Source organism: Aethalodelphis obliquidens, unplaced genomic scaffold (assembly GCF_003676395.1).
Source record: "Aethalodelphis obliquidens isolate GAN/ISIS:26980383/991018 unplaced genomic scaffold, ASM367639v1 scaffold62, whole genome shotgun sequence".
NCBI lineage: Eukaryota > Metazoa > Chordata > Mammalia > Artiodactyla > Delphinidae > Aethalodelphis > Aethalodelphis obliquidens.
In genome coordinates, this window is record NW_020838006.1 from 967,899 (window position 1) to 992,657 (window position 24,759).

The window sequence follows — 24,759 nt, forward strand, 5'->3', positions numbered from 1 at the left end:
AAAAATACCTAGAAACAAATGACAATGGAGACACAACGACCCAAAACCTGTGGGATGCAGCAAAAGCAGTTCTAAGGGGGAAGTTTATAGCAATACAAGCCCACCTTAAGAAGCAGGAAACATCTCGAATAAACAACCTAACCTTGCACCTCAAGCAATTAGAGAAAGAAGAACAAAAAAACCCCAAAGCTAGCAGAAGGAAAGAAATCATAAATATCAGATCAGAAATAAATGAAAAAGAAATGAAGGAAACGATAGCAAACATCAATAAAACTAAAAGCTGGTTCTTTGAGAAGATAAACAAAATAGATAAACCACTAGCCAGACTCATCAAGAAAAAAAGGGAGAAGACTCAAATCAATAGAATTAGAAATGAAAAAGGAGAGGTAACAACTGACACTGCAGAAATAAAAGAGATCATGAGAGATTACTACAAGCAACTCTATGCCAATAAAATGGACAACCTGGAAGAAATGGACAAATTCTTAGAAATGCACAACCTGCCAAGACTGAATCAGGAAGAAATAGAAAATATGAACAGACCAATCACAAGCACTGAAATGGAAACTGTGATTAAAAATCTTCCAACAAAGAAAAGCCCAGGACCAGATGGCTTCGCAGGCGAATTCTATCAAACATTTAGAGAAGAGCTAACACCTATCCTTCTCAAACTCTTCCAAAATATAGCAGAGAGAGGAACACTCCCAAACTCCTTCTACGAGGCCACCATCACCTTGATACCAAAACCAGACAAGGATGTCACAAAGAAAGAAAACTACAGGCCAATATCACTGATGAACATAGATGCAAAAATCCTCAACAAAATACGAGCAAACAGAATCCAACAGCACATTCAAAGGATCATACACCATGATCAAGTGGGGTTTATTCCAGGAATGCAAGGATTCTTCAATATACGCAAATCTATCAATGTGATAAACCATATTAACAAATTGAAGGAGAAAAACCATATGATCATCTCAATAGATGCAGAGAAAGCTTTTGACAAAATTCAACACCCATTTATGATAAAAACCCTGCAGAAAGTAGGCATAGAGGGAACTTTCCTCAACATAATAAAGGCCATATATGATAAGCCCACAGCAAACATCATCCTCAATGGTGAAAAACTGAAAGCATTTCCACTAAGATCAGGAACAAGACAAGGTTGCCCACTCTCACCACTCTTATTCAACATAGTTTTGGAAGTTTTAGCCACAGCAATCAGAGAAGAAAAGGAAATAAAAGGAATCCAAATCGGAAAAGAAGAAGTAAAGCTGTCACTGTTTGCAGATGACATGATCCTATACATAGAGAACCCTAAAGATGCTACCAGAAAACTACTAGAGCTAAAAATGAATTTGGTAAAGTGGCAGGATACAAAATTAATGCACAGAAATATCTGGCATTCCTATATACTAATGATGAAAAATCTGAAAGTGAAATCAAGAAAACACTCCCATTTACCAATGCAACAAAAAGAATAAAATATCTAGGAATAAACCTACCTAAGGAGACAAAAGACCTGTATGCAGAAAATTATAAGACACTGATGAAAGAAATTAAAGATGATACAAATAGATGGAGAGATATACCATGTTCTTGGATTGGAAGAATCAACATTGTGAAAATGATTCTACTACCCAAAGCAATCTATAGATTCAATGCAATCCCTATCAAACTACCACTGGCATTTTTCACAGAACTAGAACAAAAAATTTTGCAATTTGTATGGAAACACAAAAGACCCCGAATAGCCAAAGCAATCTTGAGAATGAAAGAAGGAACTGGAGGAATCAGGCTCCCTGACTTCAGACTATACTACAAAGCTACAGTTATCAAGACGGTATGGTACTGGCACAAAAACAGAAAGATAGATCAATGGAACAGGATAGAAAGCCCAGAGATAAACCCATGCACATATGGACAACTTATCTTTGATAAAGGTGGCAGTAATGTACAGTGGAGAAAGGACAGCCTCTTCAGTAAGTGGTGCTGGGAAAACTGGACAGGTACATGTAAAAGTATGAGATTAGATCACTCCCTAACACCATACACAAAAATAAGCTCAAAATGGATTAAAGACCTAAATGTAAGGCCAGAAACTATCAAACTCTTAGAGGAAAACATAGGCAGAACACTCTATGACATAAATCACAGCAAGATCCTTTCTGACCCACCTCCTAGAGTAATGGAAATAAAAACAAAAATAAACAAATGGGACCTAATGAAACTTCAAAGCTTTTGCACAGCAAAGGAAACCAGAAACAAGACCAAAAGACAACCCTCAGAATGGGAGAAAATATTTGCAAATGAAGCAACCGACAAAGGATTAATCTCCAAAATTTACAAGCAGCTCATGCAGCTCAGTAACAGGAAAACAAACAACCCAATCCAAAAATGGGCAGAAGACCTAAATAGACATTTCTCCAAAGAAGATATACAGACTGCCAACAAACACATGAAAGAATGCTCAACATCATTAATCATTAGAGAAATGCAAATCAAAAGTACAATGAGATATCATCTCACACCAGTCAGAATGGGCATCATCAAAAAATCTAGAAACAATAAATGCTGGAGAGGGTGTGGAGAAAAGGGAACCCTCTTGCACTGCTGGTGGGAATGTGAATTGGTTCAGCCACTTTGGAGAACAGTATGGAGGTTCCTTAAAAAACTACAAATAGAACTACCATATGACCCAGCAATCCCACTACTGGGCATATACCCTGAGAAAACCATAATTCAAAAAGAGTCATGCACCAAAATGTTCATTGCAGCTCTATTTACAATAGCCCGGAGATGGAAACAACCTAAGTGCCCATCATCAGATGAATGGATAAAGAAGATGTGGCACATATATACAATGGAATATTACTCAGCCATAAAAAGAAACGAAATTGAGCTATTTGTAATGAGGTGGATAGACCTAGAGTCTGTCATACAGAGTGAAGTAAGTCAGAAAGAGAAAGACAAATACCGTATGCTAACACATATATATGGAATTTAAGGAAAAAAATGTCATGAAGAACTTAGGTGTAAAGCAGGAATAAAGATGCAGACCTCCTAGAGAACGGACTTGAGGTTATGGGGAGGGGGAAGGGTGAGCTGTGACAGGGCGAGAGAGAGTCATGGGCATATGCACACTAACAAACGTAGTAAGGTAGATAGCTAGTGGGAAGCAGCCGCATGGCACAGGGATATTGGCTCGGTGCTTTGTGACAGCCTGGAGGGGTGGGATAGGGAGGGTGGGAGGGAGGGAGATGCAAGAGGGAAGACATATGGGAACATATGTTTATGTATGACTGATTCACTTTGTTATAAAGCAGAAACTAACACACCATTGTAAAGCAATTGTACCCCAATAAAGATGTTAAAAAAAAAAAAAAAAGAAATGGGAGAAGTGTGGTCTAACTCTCTTCCCAGGGGATGAATGAAGTGGGTTTGGGAAAGAGATAGCCAGGCTTGGCCACTTCTGCCTTCAGAAAGCTTATTTTCTCCCACATGTCAGCCCAAAGCGTTCGGTGCCATCGTGGACTGACACCCCAGGGCCTGAAATCTTTCAACCTCTGGGCCACTGGAGGCAGGGATAGGAAATGTTAACTTGATTGAGATATAAGATTAATTGTGAAACCGCTCTCTGCTATCATTTTAATCTTATTAAAATAAGTTAGTAAAGTATTTAAATCTTGTTCAGTCTTCTCAACCACTTTGAAATGAGGTCTTATCATCAACACTTTTATAACGACAAACTGAGATTCATGGAGGTTAAAATCCTTCTAGAGTGACTGGGATTCAATCTCAGGGTCCCTGGACCCCCAGTCTAGTGCCCTTTTGCTGCACCGCTGGTCCCCAAACTTGAGCCTTTGGGGCCCCACCCTCACGCTTCTTACTGTACTAACATACTTACATTACTGTTTAAAAGATCCACTCATTAAAACTTAGTCTCCAATATCCTATGATAAACCATAATGGAAAAGAATATTAAAAAAAAAGAATATATATATATATGTTGTAAATCATTGTAAATCAACTATACTTCAATTAAAGAAAAATAGTCTCAGCCAAAGCAATGCTCTCTGTGAGATGAGATGCGGGTACCATATTTTCTAGTACATATTTCATCAGTAGTCAACACCGCACACCTTGGCAATCACTTTATTTCCTTTATCCTCATTATTTGTCATTTAAGACAATAACCTGATAAACAATCCTGAGCAAAGACAAAAAAAAGGGTTGGTGTTTCTATGAATCTTTCTCTCTGGTCTTTGCCTTTTTAAAAAGATATGCTGGGTTCAACCCAGAGGAAAGTGTCTCTAAAATGACATCCTTCAAATTATAACCACCATGATTTATCATTTTAGAGCCACTGGAATGACTGAAATTAAAAAGACAAATTTAAAATGCAACCATGGATTGAACCAATCATGGATCAAAAATATTTGAAAAAAAATTCCAGAAAGTTCCAAAAAGCAAAACTAGAATTAGCCACAGGCCAGCAACTATTTCAATAGCATTTACATTGTATTTACAACTATTTACATGGCATTTACTCTGTATTATGCATTATAAGTAATCTAGAGATGATTTAAAGTATACAAGAGGATATGCGTAGGTTATATGCAAATACTATGCATTTTCTATAAGGGACTTGAGCATCCATGGATTTTGGTGTCCATGGGGGTCTTGAATCCAACTGCCCTGGATGCTGAGGAATAACTATGTACCTCTGGTTTCACCCTGACTCAATCACTTAGAGACTTGCCTTCCACATCCCCCATAATTTGAAAAGCTACATTCACCCCAATGTTCATTGCAGCACTATTTACAATAGCCAAGACATGGAAGCAACCTAAGTGTCCATCAGCTGAGGAATGGATAAAAAATATGTGGTACATATATACAGAGGAATACTACTCAGCCAAAAAAAGAATGAAATAATGCCATTTGCAGCAACATGGATGGACCTAATGATTATCATACTAAGTGAAGTCAGACAGCCAAAGACAAATATTATGATATCACTTATATGTGGAATCTAAAAACATGATACAAATGAACTTATTTACAAAACAGAAACAGATTCACAGACTTCAAAAATAAATTTATGGTTACCAAAGGGGAAAGGTGTGGAGAGGGATAAATTAGGAGTTCGGGATTAACATACACACACTACTTTACATAAAATAGATAACCAACAAGGATCTACTGTATAGCACAGAAAACTCTACTCAACCCTCTGTAATAACCAATATGAGAAAAGAATCTGAAAAAGAATGGATATATGTATGTGCATAATTGAATCACTTTGCTGTATACCTGAAACTAACACAACATTATAAATCAGCTATACTGTAATATAAAATAAAAAGTAAATTAAAGTAAATAAATAAATAATGTGTGCAGGAAGGTATATCCTGCAGGACAGTTGATGTCACTAGATTACAGTTGGAGGCTGAAGACCAAAGTACAGAACACACTTGATCTGGTGTCCAAAAATGGTTCCCAGGGACCCCCACTTTCTAGCCTTCCTGCCCGTGTGTAGTCTACTTGGAGGCTGGACCTGGCCTGGGCCTGTGACTCCCTTCAACTGCTAGGACAGGGAAGGTGTCACGGGACAGTTTCAAGGCCTGGCAGCTTGAGCCACAATGTAAGAGGTCCAGCTACTTTTCTGGAGAGACCAGGTGAAGACACCCCATGTAAAGGCCAATGTAAGGAGAGAAAGAGAAGGATCAACCTTCCACTCGGCCCCCAACAGCCGAGCCCAGGCTTGGGCGTCCTTGCCGAGGTGCCCGTCAGACTTGTGAGTGAAGGATTCTGGATGCCCCAGCGCCATCCTAACCTGAGCGCAGCTGCCGGGAGATCCCAGTGAGGCCCGCAGAAGAGCATCTAACGAGGCCTGTTTAACAGGAGAAACAGCATCAAGTGTCAGGTCAGTGCTGGGGAGGCTGAATCTGGCTCCAGTCATTTAAATGTCCACTCTTCAGAGTGCCAGCCCGCAGAATGCAAAAAATAAGGAGACGCCTGTCAGTTTAAGCCACTAAACACTGGAGTGGTTTCTATGTAACCAGAACACAGTGTAAGGCAGAAATTTGGGGGGAAGTTGAGGACTCTCACACCCACACAGTGACTTCTTTCCAGGGCTGGGTTTTCTGTTTTGTTCAATGGAGCAGAGCCTCTGCCGCTTCGTTACACTAAGATACTTAAATGATTTCATGGGAAGGATTTTAGGGCCCTCCTGACTCCCAGGGATTTAAGAGTGTTTGTTTTTGTTGTTGTTGTTGTTTTTCATTTAAACAGGAGCTTCCTTGAGGCCCACTAGAGCCTATAGCAAAGAATGCAGATAAAAGCAGTCTTCTGAGCTGAGCTCCCCACACATCTGCCTCTGCCCCCAAAAGCATGGAAACTTGTGCATTTCTCAAAAACACGAGCCTCCCTGAATTAGGCCTTTAGTCCAGTGAAGTGTCTGGAAGAGGAAAATAACGTGGGCTCACACAGGCTCATGAAATCCTAATCATGATATCCCTAACCCTAACCCTGGACTCCTTTTCCTTCTCTTTTTTTTTCAGCTGTGAAGCAGCACCTGCCATGAGCTGTGGTGGTGCCTATTTTCATATTGTCTGACAGTAGCAGTTGGATCAGGCTTGAGCCAGTGTGACTGAGAGGCAGGCTCCCTGCTTCCACAAAGCTGAATTTAATAAGATGAGAACAGCATGCCAAGATGGGGACCTCCCTCCCAATCACTTATCCTGACACCAGCCCCTCAGCGGGGCCGTATTGCCGAGGTAATCTGGGTGAGGCCGACAGAGCATCCTGCTTACAAGTTCAATATAATGGAACAGCAGGGGCCGAAGGGCTGGCAGAAAAGCTTAGCAAACTTAAAGCCTATTACTCTATGCTTGAGGAAAAATGAGTCACAAAATATTACACCCAGAGCAAGACTTGAACCTGCCAAAGGCAGCAGCAACACACGCTCGGCCTGGTCCATAATGGTGCATTCAGGATTCTGTGGTCCAGGGTGATGTGGATTTCAATGTCCTGAACCCTAATGGAAATGTATATGCAAATTTCCCCTGAAGCCCATCCCTCCCTACCAAATCTAACAGGCAAGGTGACTGCACACTGCATATGTCAAAGAACATGATGCCTTTTTAATCTGCCTTTTGTGGCAAGAAGAAGGCAAGAAACTGGACAGAAATCTTTCAGCTGCCTATGTGGCCTTTGTTGTTTTTTTGTGCCTCTTGTGATGTTGAATTTAAAACTAATGGGTGAAAGAACAAGCAAATGGTCTCTGAGTTAATTTGAATATCAACTCTTCAATATAAGTGAGTTCTGACACAAACTCTTCAACATTAGTGAATTAAATCAAACTCTTTGACTTGGAATGGACTTGCCTCATGCCTTCGGTCAATCACTGCTCTAGACCCAACCTAGTCTCCATCTAACTAAAAGACTAAGGTTTTTTGAAAGAATGACAATAGAACTAAGACTTGTGATGTTTTTCTGCTCCCCTTAGGCCACCTACTACAGGTTCTTATAACAGTGGCCAGTCCGATCAAGTGAGGTGTATGCATGTCATTCTATAATGTATAATGTCAAATCTCATAGAACGGCAATGCCAAGAGCAAACCCTCAGGTAAATTATGAACTTTGAATGATAATGATGTGTCAATATATGTTCATCAGTAATAGCGGAGGTACACTGTGGGGGGTGTTAATAGCAGAGGAGGCTGTGCTTGAGTGGGGACAGGGGATATAGGGGAAACCTCTGTATTTTCCCTTTAATTTTCCTATGAACCTAAAACTGTTCGAAAAAAATAAAATCTATTAAAAATTTTTCATAGAACCATACACACACAAAAAAGTCAAATTTACTATATGTAAGTTTTAAACATAAACAGGAAAGAAGGAAAGAAGGAAAGAAGGAAGGAAGGAAGGAAGGAAGGAAGGGAGGAAGGGAGGGAGGAAGGAAGGAGGAAGTTAGCTTTGAGATTAAAAGATGAACAATAAGTTGTTTGATCCAGGCAGTACTTGCCCTCTTCTCTGACGGAATCAGCCTCCCAACAGAACCATGAAAATCAAAGATTACAAAACAGCATACGATTTAAAGGGGAGACAATCATTCTTTGATTTAATTGTTTTAAATCATTATCTCTGCAACATTTACAAGTCCTTCCAGGTAGACACTTATTGCCCTCATTGTATAGACAAAGAGCCCATGGAACAAAGGTTGCATGACTAAACTCTGTTGGTACGTGTTGAATCTGTGAATTGACTCCCGGTCTATGTGGTCCCAAAGTTTAGGTTCTGATCACAAAACACTAACACAAATGTTCAAGGCCAGCTATTGATAACTCAAGAAACTGAGCAATACTGTATCTGGAAAGAATCCTCCAAGGTGGAAAGTGGAGGAGGGGAAATGAAGGAGGAAAGGAGAAGGAGGTAGGAATCAAGGACAGCAATCAAATTACCAGCTTCACTGAATGAGTTGGGAGGTTTGTTTGCTATGTTTTTTTTTAACTTCTAGTAAAGGAGTGGTTAAGTTTATTCCAAAGACTGATGAGAGCACAGATATTAAATTTCTACTTCCACTGGTCCTGCCAAAATGCTGAATAATTAGGACATTTGTTCTGCATTCATTCCAAAGAAAAGCATTTGTTTTCCCAACCAAAGTATGATGGAACACCACTTATTTGCTGTTGCTTCAAGCAAAGCTTCTGGATCCTGGCTATGGACTATTTAATTCCAAATGACATTAATATTAAATGTCAGGTTAAATCCTGACATTTTGGAGACTTGTAATTTTCCTAAAAATTATTTTGTGGACTTTGTGAGCTTTCATCTTTTACCCCTTGATCTGAAAAACAAACAAACATACAAAAAAAAAAAAAAAACGTTACAGTACTCTTTCTCGTTCAGTGAAAGCCATGCCTACAAATGGAGAATCATCTGGTTGGGTGTTAATATCACAGGAAATTCATTATTTTGGAAGAACAGGAATAGCTTTTAAACAAAAATTTAATTAATATGCTTGATCAAACTGAAGCAGTTGCAAGAGGAATTTAAAAGTGATTGGGGGACTTCCCTGGTGGCGCAGTGGTTAAGAATCTGCCTGCCAGTGCAGGGGACACAGGTTCGAGCCCTGGTTCTGGAAGATCCCACATGCCACGGAGCAACTAAGCCTGTGTGCCACAACTACTGAGCCCATGCACCTAGAGCCCGTGCTCTGCAACAAGAGAAGCCACCACAATGAGAAGCCCACGCACCTCAGTGAAGAGTAGCCCCCGCTCGCTGCAACTAGAGAAAGCCCGCGCACAGCAAAGACCCAACACAGCCAATAATAAATAAATAAATAAATAAATAAAAGTGATTGGATTTGTTATAAATCAAAGTAATATTCCAGCCACCTCAGGGGAACACTTTCTTTATCTCTGGGCTTTTGAATACACAGGCCTCTGTCTCTCTCTGGAACATTCTGCCAGCTCACCTCCCAGCATCCTATTCTTCAGAGTCATCCTTCAGGTATCACTTTACGTGTAACTTCTTCCAGGGATCTTTCTCCCATTCTGCTATCCCACCTTCCAATTCCCAAGAAGGTACTTTTGCTCACAGCACAAAGGACTTTACCTCCATAGAATGCAGCCATCTATGCAATAGAGGCCAGCTTCTTTTCTGAAGCCCACTCACTCATAAGCTCATGAAGACAAGGACCACTTCTGGACAGAGGTAGCTGGACACCTAGCCTATATTACATGCTCACAATGGTTGCAGAATGAGTGAATGACACGTCTGTTTATTCCCTGTGAAGCCTAGCCTAGATTAGGAGACAGCACATGGATCAGAAAGGCTGTAATGGAATCCTGATTTACCAGCTCTGTGACAGCTGGCAAATTGCCTAACCGCCATAATCTGTTTCCTCATTTGTGTTATGGGAACATTAATATTTACTTGTCAAGGATGTTATGCCAACAAGTGAGATTTTGTGAGTCGATTGCTTGGCATTTCACCTAGGAAAGAGTAAGCACTCAATAGCTGGTAAGTGGGTTCTGCTACTACTTCTAAACAGAGGCTGCTGGGAGCCATGTTAATATCCATCGTGTATTTACCCAGACCATCACGCCACTCTGAGATGCTGAATATATAAAGCAGTGGCTCTCACGTCTTAGTGTGCAAGCTCAGGTGGACAGCTCACCAGGGCACGGATTGCCGGGCCAGCTCTAATTTCTGATTCAGCCAGTCTAGGGCAGGGTCCAAAAACACATTTCTAACAATTTCCTGGGTGAGCTGATGCTTCTGGCCCTGGGACCACACTTTGAGAACTGACTCTCACGTTCCTCTCCTGCCTTCTCAGCCCAGGCAGCTGCACAATGGAATCACACAAGAAGCTTTCAAAACTCCTGATTCCTGGCTCCTCTACCATGGACTTCTGATTTACAAATAGGTTTAGGGTAAGATCTGACTATTGGGATTTTTTTTAAGCTTTCCAGATGATTCTGAGGAGAAAAGGCTGAAGACCAGAGACCCCAAGCCTTTGCCTCTGGAAGTGTGGTCCTGAGTGTCAGCATCCGCTGCTTGTTAGAAACGCACAGACTTAGGCCCCGCCCTGACCTAACCAAGAAGCATCTACGTTTTTTTTTGTTTTTTTTTGTTTTTTTTTTGCGGTACGCGGGCCTCTCACCGCTGCGGCCTCTCCCGCTGCGGAGCACAGGCTCCGGACGCGCAGGCTCAGCGGCCATGGCTCACGGGCCCAGCCTCTCCGCGGCATGTGGGATCCTCCCGGACCGGGGCACAAACCCGTGTCCCCTGCATCGGCAGGCGGACTCTCAACCACTGCGCCACCAGGGAAGCCCAGCATCTACGTTTGTAATGAAGTCCTCAGAGGATTCCTGTGCATATTAAAGTGTGAGAAGCCCTAAAACGCGATGTCTCCTGCCCAATTCACATCAGAGGAAGCACCTCCAGGTCTTACCTTGGCCCCACTTGAGCGAGGAATGTACCAACTCTGCCCTTTCCCCAAAGAGAGGGGTCCTTACCTCCTACTCTGCAGGCACGACCCCGAGGAGTCTGCTCTCTCTGGCCCATCCCTCTCCCCTCTCTGTCTCCACAGATTCAGTCTCATCTGCAGACACAGCCTTCGCTGCACCTACGATCAAGGCCAAGTCTTCCTACTAGGCTTTCAATGAAGACAGGAAGCAGGATTGATGTCTCAGAGGGATTCAGAAAAATAAAACTTTTCTTTAAAAAAAATAAGTTAACACCTGTCTTCTCCCCAAATTATCCTAACACACAAATGTGTTGAGATGGTATTAAAATAGAATCTTTATACACTACAGGCTGGAAAGTGAAAAGTAACATGGAAGAGATGTCTAATGATTTAGAAAAAGAAAAAGATCCAACTGCATTAGTGAAGAAATTATGAGGCGTCTACATCCAGAGAGACCTGGAAGTGCTAATTGAATGCCCTCATGCCATTATCAGCAAAGCCCCTCCAGAGCGAGCAGCACAAGCACATCTGAGCAGAAACCTGAGCTAGCAGCAAAAAGAACCGTCCTGATGGGCTAAGGAGGGTTCTGTGTGCATGAGTCAGCCATCCAGGGTCCTTGCATAGGTGGGTTCATCAGGAATCCTCCATAGACAAGAGGAAGATCTCCTCTGGTTGAGTGTGCCATGCCAGGTTGAAACCCAGAGAGAAGACAAGTTTGGCTTTTAGACCTAATATAGCTGTTTTTACATAACAGCTATATTAAGAATATGCACATACACACATGCACTCAGATACGCGTACACACACACTCCAAACCACAACTCTTGCTACTGGAAATGTGTTCCATGGACCGGCAGCATCAGCATCGTCTGGCCCCAGCCCCACACCTACTATTTAAAAGTCTGCATTCCTTTTTATTATTTTTTAAATTGAAGTACAGTCGATTTACAATGTTGTGTTAATTTCTGCGGTACAGCAAAATGACCCAGTTGTACATGTATATACATTCTTTTTTATATTCTTTTCCATTATGATTTATCATAGGATATTGAATATAGTTCCCTGTGGTATATTTTAACAAGAACTCCAGGTCATCTGTATGCACATTACAGTTTGAGAAGAATTGCTCTAAACCAGTGGCTCACAATTTTGGCTGCAAACTGGAGTCACTTGAAGATTTCAATGTGCAGGCAATTTTAGGAACCAGGGATCTAAAATAAAACATAAAAATATGCCCCTTCTTTTCCCCTCAGATTGAGCCCTTTGACTAGTTTAAAAACAGGACATTGACGTGTAAGACAAACACTTTAAGACAGCTATCGGAAGACCTGGCTTATAACTCTTTTAAAGACTAATCTTATTCTGTTCTGGTAATGAATTATCTCTCTAGCTATATGCTCCCTGAGACCAGGGGCCAAACTTATTCTGTATTACATTAGACTTCAGGCCAACCAACCAAAGGGCTTGGGCTGGGGTAAGTGGTGAACTAATGTGTGTAAATTAATGATAAATCAATGATAATAAATGAAAGATCAAATTCTGGCTTCTCTGTGGTATTCATTCTTTTCTTTGTACATTTCAATTGTTGAAAGCATTATTAGGATTATATCTCCCCATCAAGACTACAAGAAGGAACATGTTTAAAGTTTTCTACTCCTCTTTCCATCCAAATATGTAACATATTAATGAACACAGAGGATATATTCAGTACTGGTAAATTTCATTGAATAACCTCAAGTTTTTATGTAACTTAGAGATATAACTTTTCATGAAGAACAGTTGAATCTGTGTCATCATGAACTATGCTTTACTGGGAATTTACTGTATTTTACATGAGAAATCTAGATTAATGGGCCAAAATAATCTTCAGAAAAAAAGAACAAAGCTGGGGTTGTCAAGTTCTCTGACTTCAGACTATACTACAAAGCTATGGTAGTCAAAACAGTATGGTTCTGGCACAAAAACAGACACATAGATCAATGGAACAAGATAGAGAGTCCAGAAATAAACCCACCCACTCACATGTGGTCAATTAATCTTCAACAAAGGAGGCAAGAATACATGTGGAGAAAAGACAGTCTCTTCAATAAGTGGTGCTGGGAAACCTGGACAGCTACATGTAAAACAATGAGATTAGAACATTCTCTAATACCATATACAAAAATAAACTCAAAATGGATTAAAGACCTAAATGTAAGAACTGAAACCATAAAACTCATAGAAGAGAACATACACAGAAGACTCTTTGACATAAATCATAGCAATATATATATTGTTTGGATCTATCTCCTAAGGCAAAGAAAACAAGAGCAAAAATAAACAAATGGGACCTAACTAGACTTAAAAGCTTTTGCACAGGGCTTCCCTGGTGGTGCAGTGGTTGAGAGTCCACCTGCCAATGCAGGGGACACGGGTTCGTGCCCCGGTCCAGGAAGATCCCACATGCCACGGAGCGGCTGGGCCCGTGAGCCATGGCTGCTGGGCCTGCACGTCCGGAGCCTGTGCTCCGCAGTGGGAGAGGCCACAATAGTGAGAGGCCCACGTTCTGCAAAAAAAAAAAAAAAAAAAAAGCTTTTGCACAGCAAAGGAAACCATCAACAAGATGAGAAGACAAGCTACTGAATGGGAGAAAATATTTGCAAATGATAAGACTATAAGGGGTTAATATCTAAGATATATAAACAGCTCATACAACTCAATATCAACAACAGAAAAAAAATTTTTTAAATGGGCAGAAGACCTGAATAGACTTTTTTCCAAAGAAGACATAAAGATGGCCAAGAGGCACATGAAAAGATGCTCAACATTGCTAATAATCAGGGAAATGCATATCAAAACCACAATGAGATATTGCCTCACACCTATCAGAATGGCTATCATAAAAATGTCTACAAATAACAAATGTTGGAGAGGATATGGAGAAAGGGGAACAACTCTACACTGTTGGTGGGAAAGTAAATTGTTGCAGTCACTATGGAAAACAGTATGGAGGTTCTTCAAAAAACTAAAAATAGAACTACCACATGATCCAGCAACTCCACACCTGGGTATATATTCAAAGAAAACAAAAACACTAATTTGAAAAAATACATGCATCCTAATGTCCATAGCAGCACTATTTACAATAGCCAAGATATGGAAGCAACGTAAGTGTCCATCTACAGATGAATGGAGAAAGAAGATGATATATATATACACATAATGGAATATTACACAGCCATAAAAAGGATGAAATTCTGCCATTTGCAACAACGTAGATGGACCTAGAGGTTATTATGCTCAGTGAAATGTCAGACAAAGACAAATATTCTATGTTATATGTGGAATCTAAAAAACAAAACAAACAAATGTATATAACAAAACAGAAACAGACTCACAGATAGAACAACCTAGTGGTTACCAGTTGGGAGAGGAAAGAGGGGAAAGGCAAGGTAAGAATAGGCAATTAAGAAGTACAAACTACTGTGTATAAAATAAATAAGCAACAAGGATATATTGTACAGCACAGGGAAATATAGCCATTATTTTGTAATAACTTTAAATGGAGTATAATCTATAAAAATATTGAATCACTGTGTTGTACACCTAAAAATAACATTGTAAATCAACTATACATCAATGAAAGAAAGAAAGAAAGAAAGAAAGAGAGAGAGAGAGAAAGAAAGAAAGAAAGAAATCTTGATTACTGTGAATTCAGCAAGCAAGGAAAAATAAAAGCTAATGTCAGGAATAAATTTCCTTAAACCTAAGTATCTCTAAGTTATGGTCTAGGTTTAGAATATATTCAACAGAATATGCCACACTTTACTTTCTATAAATCTGTCCAATGACTATCAGTGTTTAGAATGATTATACTAGACAAGGGGTCAGCAGATTTTTTCTGTAAAGGACCAGATGATAAATATTTTTGGCTTTACATGCCATGAAGTCTCTGTAGGAACCACTTAACTCTTAAGTTGTAGTGCAAGAAACAGTCACAGACCGTGAGTAAGCAAATGGTTGTACTTGTGATGTAATAAAACTCTATTTATAAAAATAGGTGAATTTGGCTCTGGGGCTGTAGTTTTCCACTCCTACAATACAAGACTGTAAGAAATTTACTATTTAAAAGTAAAATGGGATAAACTGTACTTACAAAGGCAAAATAAGTTCATTTTGGAAAAAATAGGATACAAATAACTGCACAAAAATGCATATGCACATACTTAGATAATATTTTCACATAGAAAGGTGACTGCTTGACCAAAATTTTTATAGGCAGTGTTGGTGAGGGGAGGCAGCAGGAAGATGCTCTGTTAACTTGTAAGTTAATAGAATATGTAATTAACCAGGGTGTGATATTCCTCAAATAGTCAAGTTATTCACAATTATCTTTTAAAGCTTGTAGCATCCAGGATAATCTTTTTTTCATGGGAAGAACTATGTGAAGTCTTGAGCAGGTGAACCAGGACCAGAACCCACTTTAGTTTTCCAGAGGAATTAGGAAAATGGGAAAGCCAGCCAGGGGACGATGGAAACGTAGACAATCAAAATAATATCTATTCTACAATAAGGGCTCTTTGCCTTTTGATGTATGAAGTGGTGTAAGATCACTTCAAGGTTGAGTTGGTGTCCTAAGTGGACAGGCAAAGAGCATCACCTTCCTGGTCCTTTCAGGATTCTTTCCCTCAGATGAACGGAAGCCATAACAACTAGCTCAGGAGGAAACTCAGCCGAGCCTAGGATCCCTTGGCAAGTTCTAACTCACTGGTCTTCACCACCCATGCCCAAATAAGAATGTGCCCACATATGAATATGTTTCTCTAGCAAATCAAATACATTTAAATATTGGCTTTGTCTAAGGCAGATGGTCCTCTAAGTTTGATCTGGTTTGATAATTTTAGAAGATACAGATTTAAGCTTGGTGAGAATTGATAATTAGAGTGAACTCTGGGGTAAATATTCTGGATTTGAAAAAGAAATTTAGTTTTGCTCTGCATTCAGCAACCTAGTGTGATGTTTTGTTGTGGTGGTGGTGGTGGTGGTGGCGGCAGTGTCTTTCTTTGGGGTTTGGCTTAAGACTCGGTTATTAAGTTCTTTGCCAGCTCCTACCTTCTCCCCCATCCTAGAAGTATCCCTCCTCCAACGCAGTAGGTGTTTAATTGATGCTTGCTAATTAACTAGAAAGGAGCATCTCCCAATTCAATGTTGGGAAAACAGGATTGGCACATTTCAGCCTGAGAGTTGTACTTTGTTTTAGAAGAGATGAAATATCTCTAAGTCTCTTAGGTTTAAGCCTCTCTTAGGACCCTGGGCTTGTGTACAGTATGCTAAAGCTCCCCTTCCGTGGCACTGTATGGAAATTGGTCATCAGGGTACTTCTGTAGAGGGTCATTTACAAAACAGGGTGGTGTGAACACATGTTCTGATTTAACTGAGATAACTTCACTAAGTTTGTGCTGCCAGGGTAAGCCTGCTATCCCAACAAAATTATTATGTCCAGTGCCAGACTGCACAACCAATTATATGAATTATATAGTCACTCTAATGAGAGCTGACCCTAATTGACCACTGACGTCAGCTAGGCACTCTAAGAACTTCAATGCAAATTATTTCAGTAAATCCTCACAACATCCCTCAGAGATTCTACCATTATTATTTTCACTTTACAGATGAGAAAACTTGAGGATAAGAGAGCTGAAGTTACATAGATAGTACAGAGCAAAACCTAGATGTTCACCCATGAGAATGATTCTAAAAGTCAGAATGCTTGACCACAAACATCACAGTAGAGCAAGGTGCCAGGGAACTGTCCTTTTCTGGATGGGAAAAACTGTATTTGGAAAAAGATAAGAGACAAAGATAAAAAGAAAGGTGGAAGCTGCATGAAGATAATTTTAAAAGCAACATTAAAGTTTCTACATCTTTTTCTTCCTTAGCTGGCTTAGTCTACACTATGACATGAGGTTAAAATGTACATTTCTACAGGACGTTGTGTGTGTGTGTGTGTTTGTGTATATATATATATATATATATATATATATATATATATATATATATATACACACATCCAGAACTGTGGCTGGAGAAAAAGTCACAAAAAACTCTAACAAGAGACAAGGTGGCATTTGCCACAACGTCTATAATGAGGGTTAGAGTATGTTCCAATCTTCACCTGTTGTCGATTAAATACTGTCCTTTAACTATTTTAGTGCCTCTTTCCCCTTTCAATCTCAAAGATTCCCCAGCTTGGACAACAAATTGTATGGCAGTCTTATCTATAATAAAATATTCATATAAATTCATTTCTGTTTACGGACTTTCAATGTTTAACTGATCTCGTAATGTATATCTTTTCATATCTCTTGGGATATTTCATTTAGAGGGTGACAAATTTGGTGTTTTATTTAAACATTTACTGAAAGCACTAAACCAAGCCCTGGAAGGTGGGAGTGAATCCACGGAAGAAAACGGCAGCCTGTAAACTAGAGAAAATTATGAGACTGTTGTAATAAAGTCTTATAACGGGGGTAGGTAAAGCTATTTCTGGAAAGGAGGCTTTTTCAATAAGGGAGATTTATTCTGGATATGAAATAAATACACAAATTTGGTGGTCTGTGTAGCAAAGGAATATTCCAGAAGTGTATAAGCCGTCTGCAAATTAAAGGCTAATGGAGGAAGAGTAAAGGGCCAGCTCCTTCTGCCTCCAAGCTCAGGTAACGAGGACAGAGAGAGAGAAACATGGGAATTCTTATCTCACCTTATCTGGTGAGATAAGTTCTCTTCTTTGGAATTTTGGGTACCTTACTAACCACCACTGCCATTGCCACCACCACAGGACTCCCTGGGAGCTGGGGCCAAATGGATGTAAAGAAAGAATAAAAACAGGGATTTTCCTCCCTCTCAGACCCCAAGGGCTCTGTTTCTCCTTCTTCAGACCAAAATTCAAGGACTTTTCCTGGAGCTCTGACTGTAACACCTGGTGCATGGTTCCAGGTTTCCTGCTACCTTTGGGTCTAGAGCAGGAGATGACCGGTGGGAAAAACGGTACATTCAGCACGGGTTCAGTGGTACTTAGAGTTCTGGTTTCCTCCCCCATCTGCCTGCCACCATTTACTGTTCAGGCTCCTCAGAGAGTTTAAGATCCAGGATGTTTCTCTGCATTCACTGAAAGAGACAGGATGGAGTATACTTAGTCTCTCTGGAGTAGACCTGGGCCCAGAAAGAACATCTTAATCTCTGTAAAGAGACCAGCTTAATGACTAAAAGTGCGCAGAAAACTTCTTACCTTAAGTCTGAAAAAGTCATGAGACCTGTTAGATTTCACCCAAGGACTGAGGAAGAGAAGAATAAAGCTGTTTTATGAATGGTCTTTCAACCTTCTGGTTACATAGGGTTAAATCTTCATGAAGAATATTTACAGGTATTTCACCTTCAGTAATCCATTCTACAGAGCTGGCAGGAAGAAAAGGACAATCTGAAAGCACTTGAAATGCTTCATTATTTTTCAGAGTAGAGTACGAAAGAAAAACCTCCAGCTTCTAACACTGGCTGTCCGCTTCACTGAATCACCAAACTACAGGGAAGTCTTGAATCACGGCTTCAGATTGAGACAAGGTGGGAACTTCATCATGCCTATGTTATTGTGGGGGATGGATTCAAAAATAAAAGACCTAAGTTTCAGCTGGTCCCAAACTATGGAGAATTTTACTCACACAAAGCCCCCATTTGCCAATGCAACTCTGGTAATTGGACACTTAATTACCCTATTTGCACACATATATAAGGGGTGTGCCTGCAAGAAATCAGAGCCCACTCTTAACACTTTGCCCCCAAGCAATGAAACCACATGCTTTTGTCAACAACTAAATTGATTAGAATCGTGTTTATTTCTGCTCGTGTTAGTCCACACGTATTTTCACTGGAGCCTGATGTCTATTGAGTTAAAAGCTTAGTGAAAAAAACCTATGTTATGCAGAAAACCTAGAGAGTAATTGCCAACTATGTGCCAAGAATCTTTTCATTTTATAGAGAATGCAAGGTCTGAATCAAAAGAAATACTCTTTGCAACCTCATATGCTCAGGCAGACTCAGCAGCCTTATAGTCATAATAAAGACAGAAGGGCCTTTTAAAAGAATATTTTAAGCAAAATTTCCAGCGTGGATTATTCTCTAGGGTAAATGGCTCGGGCATTGAATTTTCCCATTTCCCTGGGGCAGGTAAAGGAGTGAATTTTCTCTAAATATCTTCTAGCTGGACAGTGTCCTAACAATGTCCTTGGGGAAATGTTCTCTGATTTAGAAGCATGTATTGTGTGTTGGGCCATCTGGGCTGCCTCCCCATGAATAAAATCACCAAGATGTGGCTGTTTCTTGATCTCTGATTACATATAGACCTGGGTTCCAGCTGTGGCTCTAACTTACACTAGTCATATACTACTGGGGACAGATTCAGTTCCTTATAATTTTTGAATAATGGTGAAGAGAAATGAGAAAGCTTGCCATGGGAGTCCGTTTAAGGTGTCAAAAGTGAGGGGGCAATGAATGTTCACAGCAGCCTTACTTACAATAGCCAAGACATGGAAGCAACTCAAGTGCCCATCAACAGAAGAATGCATAAAAAAGGTGTGATGTATATATACAATGGAATATTACTCAGCCATAAAAAATGAAATACTGCCATTTGCAGCATTTGGGCCTAGAGAATATTATGCTTAGTGAGATAAGTCAGACAGAGAAAGACGAGTACTGTATGATATCACTTATATGGAGAATCTAAAAATAATACAAATGAATGTATATGCAAAACAGAAACAGACTCACATAGAGAAAACTAACTTGTGGTTACCAAAGGGAAAGGGAGGGGGAGGCGCAAATTAGGGATAGGAATTAACAGATACAAACCATTATACATAAAATAGGCAACAAGGATTTACTGTATAGCACAGGGAATTATAGCCATTATCTTATAATAACTCATGGTAGAATATAACTGGAAAAAATACTGAATTACTATGCTATACACCTGAAACTAATATAACATTGTAAATCCACTATACTTCAATTAAATAAAAGGCAAGGAGGGACAAGCAGGAAGGAATGATCAGTAGATTTGGTAGTTTGAACGTCGAGAGTATGCTATCTTTGTTTTGGTCACCAGACATTCAGTAAATACTTGTTAAGTGACTTAATTGTCAGCACCATTTATTGAGCCTACTTTGTACAGAGAGCACTACATGAGGAGTCAGAAGTAACCAGAAAAAGAAAACGGAAGCCTGCCTACAAGACTATTGATGAGTACTCTCACCAAGGTGAAACAATATTGAACCAGACCAAGTTGAAAGACTCAAGGTGAGGATGAGGGGTCAAGATGACCTTTGAATTCTTATATAGCAATATGATGCCTACTGGTATTCCATAGAGGGATTCCCCTCCTGGCCTGGGCCCCAAAGGCACAAGCTGTGGAATGGCTGGAGCTGGCTGGCCACCACCACTGCTGTGATGTCCTTAGGTTCAGCAGATTCCAACCAATGCAGAGGAGCTTGTACCAGGGTCTGTCCCATCTTAGCGCAGTGAGAACAGAGGACCTGGAGTCAGGCCAGGTGGGATGTTTAACTTCATCACTTCTTTGGTCTCTGGATTGTGGGACATCTGGTCACTCTTGCTTGGGCTTGGATTTCTTCTGTTATCACTCATATAGAGTGATATATGAGTGATATATCACTCATATAGAGTGATATAGCTATCATCTCTTTCTCTCTATATATATATTTATATATCATATATAGCTACATCATATCTCTCTCCATCTCTATCATCTCTCTATATATCATATATATCTATATTTATATATATATCTCTAGCTATCTATCATCTGTCACCTATCTATCTTTCATCTATCTGTATCTCAGATATGAGAGGAAATATTTATATTCTCCTTTCATATCTAAAACAATACAAATACATCACTACTCAGAAAACTATGCTTCTTTTATCCAAGTCTAATTTTTTTTAAAAAAACTGTTCTTCTAATAGGAAGAGTTATGCATGACAATTGGTAGATTGAGAGCAGAAGCAGAAGGACAGGCTCTGTCAGTCATGTTCACCACCCCTTGCTCAAGTGCCATAGACTCTTGCTTTCCTTTCTTAGTTGTAGTAGATTTTCTTGAGTAAATGTTTCCTCATTTGCTGAATGACCTAAGTACAATTTCCACAGTAAATTGTTGCTTCCTTTTTAAATATGTTTGTTATGTTTATTTCTCTGAGGAATGAGCCCACAGAGGTCCTCACACTGCAATTCCAGAAGTGGAATCCACAATGGGGATTTTAACCTATAGTTTGGTGGAAAGAAAGAGGACGGAGCTATATCTCACATAACACAACAAATTTTTCTTAAAAGCCTCTTGAAGATCTTTCTTGTTCTCAACAGTTTTCCATTCCTAGTGTTGTCTGCCAGGGTCCCCTTTCTTCTTCTTTCTCTGTGTCTTGTCTCACTGCAGCCTCCTTTGCCACCTCCCCTCATCTCTGTGGCCTCTCCCACTGCGTCCCCCACCCCCAGTCTGATCAGCATCTTTGTCTTATGTTAAGTGGATGCAGTCTTCTCTATGCTTTCCCTTTCTTGACACATCCAACATCCCAGGCAGTAAAACAAAGACTCTGTTTGGTACATAACCTCCTTCGTAGCCTTAAGAATGGGAAGAGGGGAAAGGCAATGTAACATTTTTTCCAATCATGCTACTTTATATTTAACTTGAGGTCTTTCAATTTCATAAATGCCATTTTCACTAGTTATGGTTGATAGGATATCATAACCAAGGAGACTGTTAATACCTGGAAGGAACTGGTAAATGAGGCTTACGTTTTCCCAGTCAGCATCCATTTAAACAAATAAACATTTATTGAGGGCTTTAAACCCAAGTGTCATCCTAGACGAGCAGCAGAAACAGTACCTGGAAACTTGTTAGAAATTCAAAATTGTGGGCCTCATCCCAGACCGAAGGAAGCCGAAAACTTCACTATTAAAATCTGAATTTTAACATGCCCTTCCAGTGATTCTAATGCTTGCTAAAGTTTGAGAGTCACTGCTTTACTCCATGAAGAGGTACCATGATAAAAGCTTAGGAATGCAGCCTTGAGCACGACTCAGCTCCTTTAGAAATACTCATGGTCTGTCAGGCAAGATAAGCATGTACACAGACAATTAAAATATGGTGTAATATATGCCATGTTAGAATTACATACAAGGCACAGAATTGCAGAGAGAAAAGAACGTTAACTTTGTCAGTGAGGGAATTGCTGAGAAGATTTTACCACTGACTAGGTTATACTTAGGACTTAGTTAGTCAGTTACCTCTCTCAGCCTCAATTTCCCCATCTGTAGGTTGGAAATAATAACACCTATTCTGATGAGTTATACCGATTAAATAAAATCATGGAAAGTGAAAGTGTCCAGCATAGACTCCTTGCTCAATTAGTGGTAGTTTACCCTTAGCTCTTCTTATCCAAACTTCCTCAGTACATAGAAGATTAAATGAATATGTAATAATATTTCAGAATGTGGAATCTCAAGCTTTACAGAAATAACCATTTTCTCCCCAAATCTATCTTACTGGCTGATAACGAATACCAATTATAATTTAACTCCTCATTTCTGCTTTCCAGATTCATTGGCTATCAGGAAAGTTCCAGGATAGATTTTGTTCAACATTTGCCCATATCAGATTGACAGTCAAATTTTCCTGGGAAAACAAAGCTTTACCATTAGCAGTCACTGCCGTGTTCCACCTCCAGCACTTATCAAAATTGTATCTGCCCACAAAACGAAAAAATACAATGCTAATCATTTACTGAACAATTACTGAGTACCTACTATGTTCCAGGGAAAGAAAGATGCTGGACATAAGGGAATAGAAAAGACAAACCTCGCTCTATCCTCATGAAGCTTATATTGCAACAGAGACTGGGGGTCAGGCTATTTTGGAATTACAAAACTGAACTGCTTACAAAACTGAAATTTTTCTCTAGAGATCAAACTTGTGTTTGTGTGGTGGTATCCTCCCAGTCCTAAACAACGCTTGTAAGATATATGGGGACTGGCCCACAGCATTTGAAAAGTAAAGTACTTTTACTTCAATTGAGGTCTCAAATTTTCTTAAGATTCACAGATGAGTAACACATACTCTGTCTCTCCAGGAGATTTGTAGTCAGTGGGTAGACAGGCAAATAACACACAAAACATGCCTAGCAGCGCCTGGCACAAAGTAAAATGTTCAATAATGGAGACAAATGTTAGTATTACTGCTTACTTAGTACAGAAAGGTGCTTGAGGAATCCATTGTCAGGCCTGCTGGGTGCTCAGGCCACGTGGGATACCACCAAACATTGTCCCGGGCCCAAAGGAAACAAGATTCCTCTAGATATGGGTTCGGTGGGACCTTGGGGCAAAGATAAAACTACCTGCCTTCAAGGTGGTTGTGCTGATGGAAAGTAGTCAGGATAGAGGACTCAGACACAGACCAATTGGATTTTAGTTCCACTCTAGTCAGCAGTGAGTCTACTAGTTCTACCACCATTAAGACTTTAACTGCTCTGAGCCTCTGTATCCTTTTATCTGTAAAATTAGAGTAAAAATTCCTTCCACCCAGAGCTGTTGTGAGCATTAAGTGCAAAAATGGATTTTAAAGTAGTGAAAAAATATGGTATGCAAATGTGAGGGTTACTGTTGTCATCCTGCAGGAGAAATGCTGAGATCCTTTTATAGCCATTGGGCCATCTCCCAAGACCTGGACTCCGCCTGCTCACGGGATGGACAGGAGTTTCCTCATTGAATGTGCCTTCCCTTCTTCCTCAGTCCCCAACTGAAACAGGCTGGGACCTGGGACCCTTTGCTGCAGTGCTGCAATGTTTGCACCTGGACACACCTGTCCTCCAGCAACAAAATACAAAGAAACTATAAAGGACTAAAAATAATTGCGTGCATGCACAGTTGGGGCAAATTATGGACAAAAGATACAAAAAGACCAAAAAAAAACCCTCCAGCTGCCACTCCTGAAGAGCCAGGAGCAAAAGCAGGGTACTGCGCATGCCCCCCTGCACACACCACCACCAAGGGGGTGGGCAGACCACCTAAGCCACACCTCGGCCCAACCCCTGGACACACCCCTACCCTCACCCCATGTAAGGGACCTGCTCGCCACCCCCTCTCTCAGGGAGCGAGCAAGGGAACTTGTTGTTTGTTCTCACTCCCCCGTCCTGCAGCATGGACCCCAGTAAAGCCTTGCCTGAATTTCTTGTCTGGCCTCTGATCAATTTCTATTGCTTAAGGAGGCCAAGAGCCCTGGTAGGTATCACAACCAAGGTAATGCCAACATTGATTATGTGGCTGAATGGAGTCTAAATGCAGTGCATTTTCCCCATTTGGAAACTTGAGCCTGAGCGTGGCTAGCTCTGTACTCACCCCACACTCCCCAGTTCCCAGCCCCTCCACCCCCTCACCCATTTGGTTTATCCTTCATGTGTTAAAGTCACACCCCACCAAATTATCTGCTCCCTAAAGAGTCCCTTTCTGTTACTCTTACCTATTTATCTCCCAGGGTGCATAGCAGACTGACTTACATTGAATTCGTGCTCAATATTACTTTTAACAAAGAAAAAGAAAATTTTGTTTTAGCTGTTGATGTAAGGTTATTTCCAACATTCTTTGGTGCAAGTTTCCCATGCTTTCTGGGCTTTCCCAACTAGTATCCAACATTATCCAGAGAGATAATTCATTGGTTCTAATAATATTTGTTGAGTCC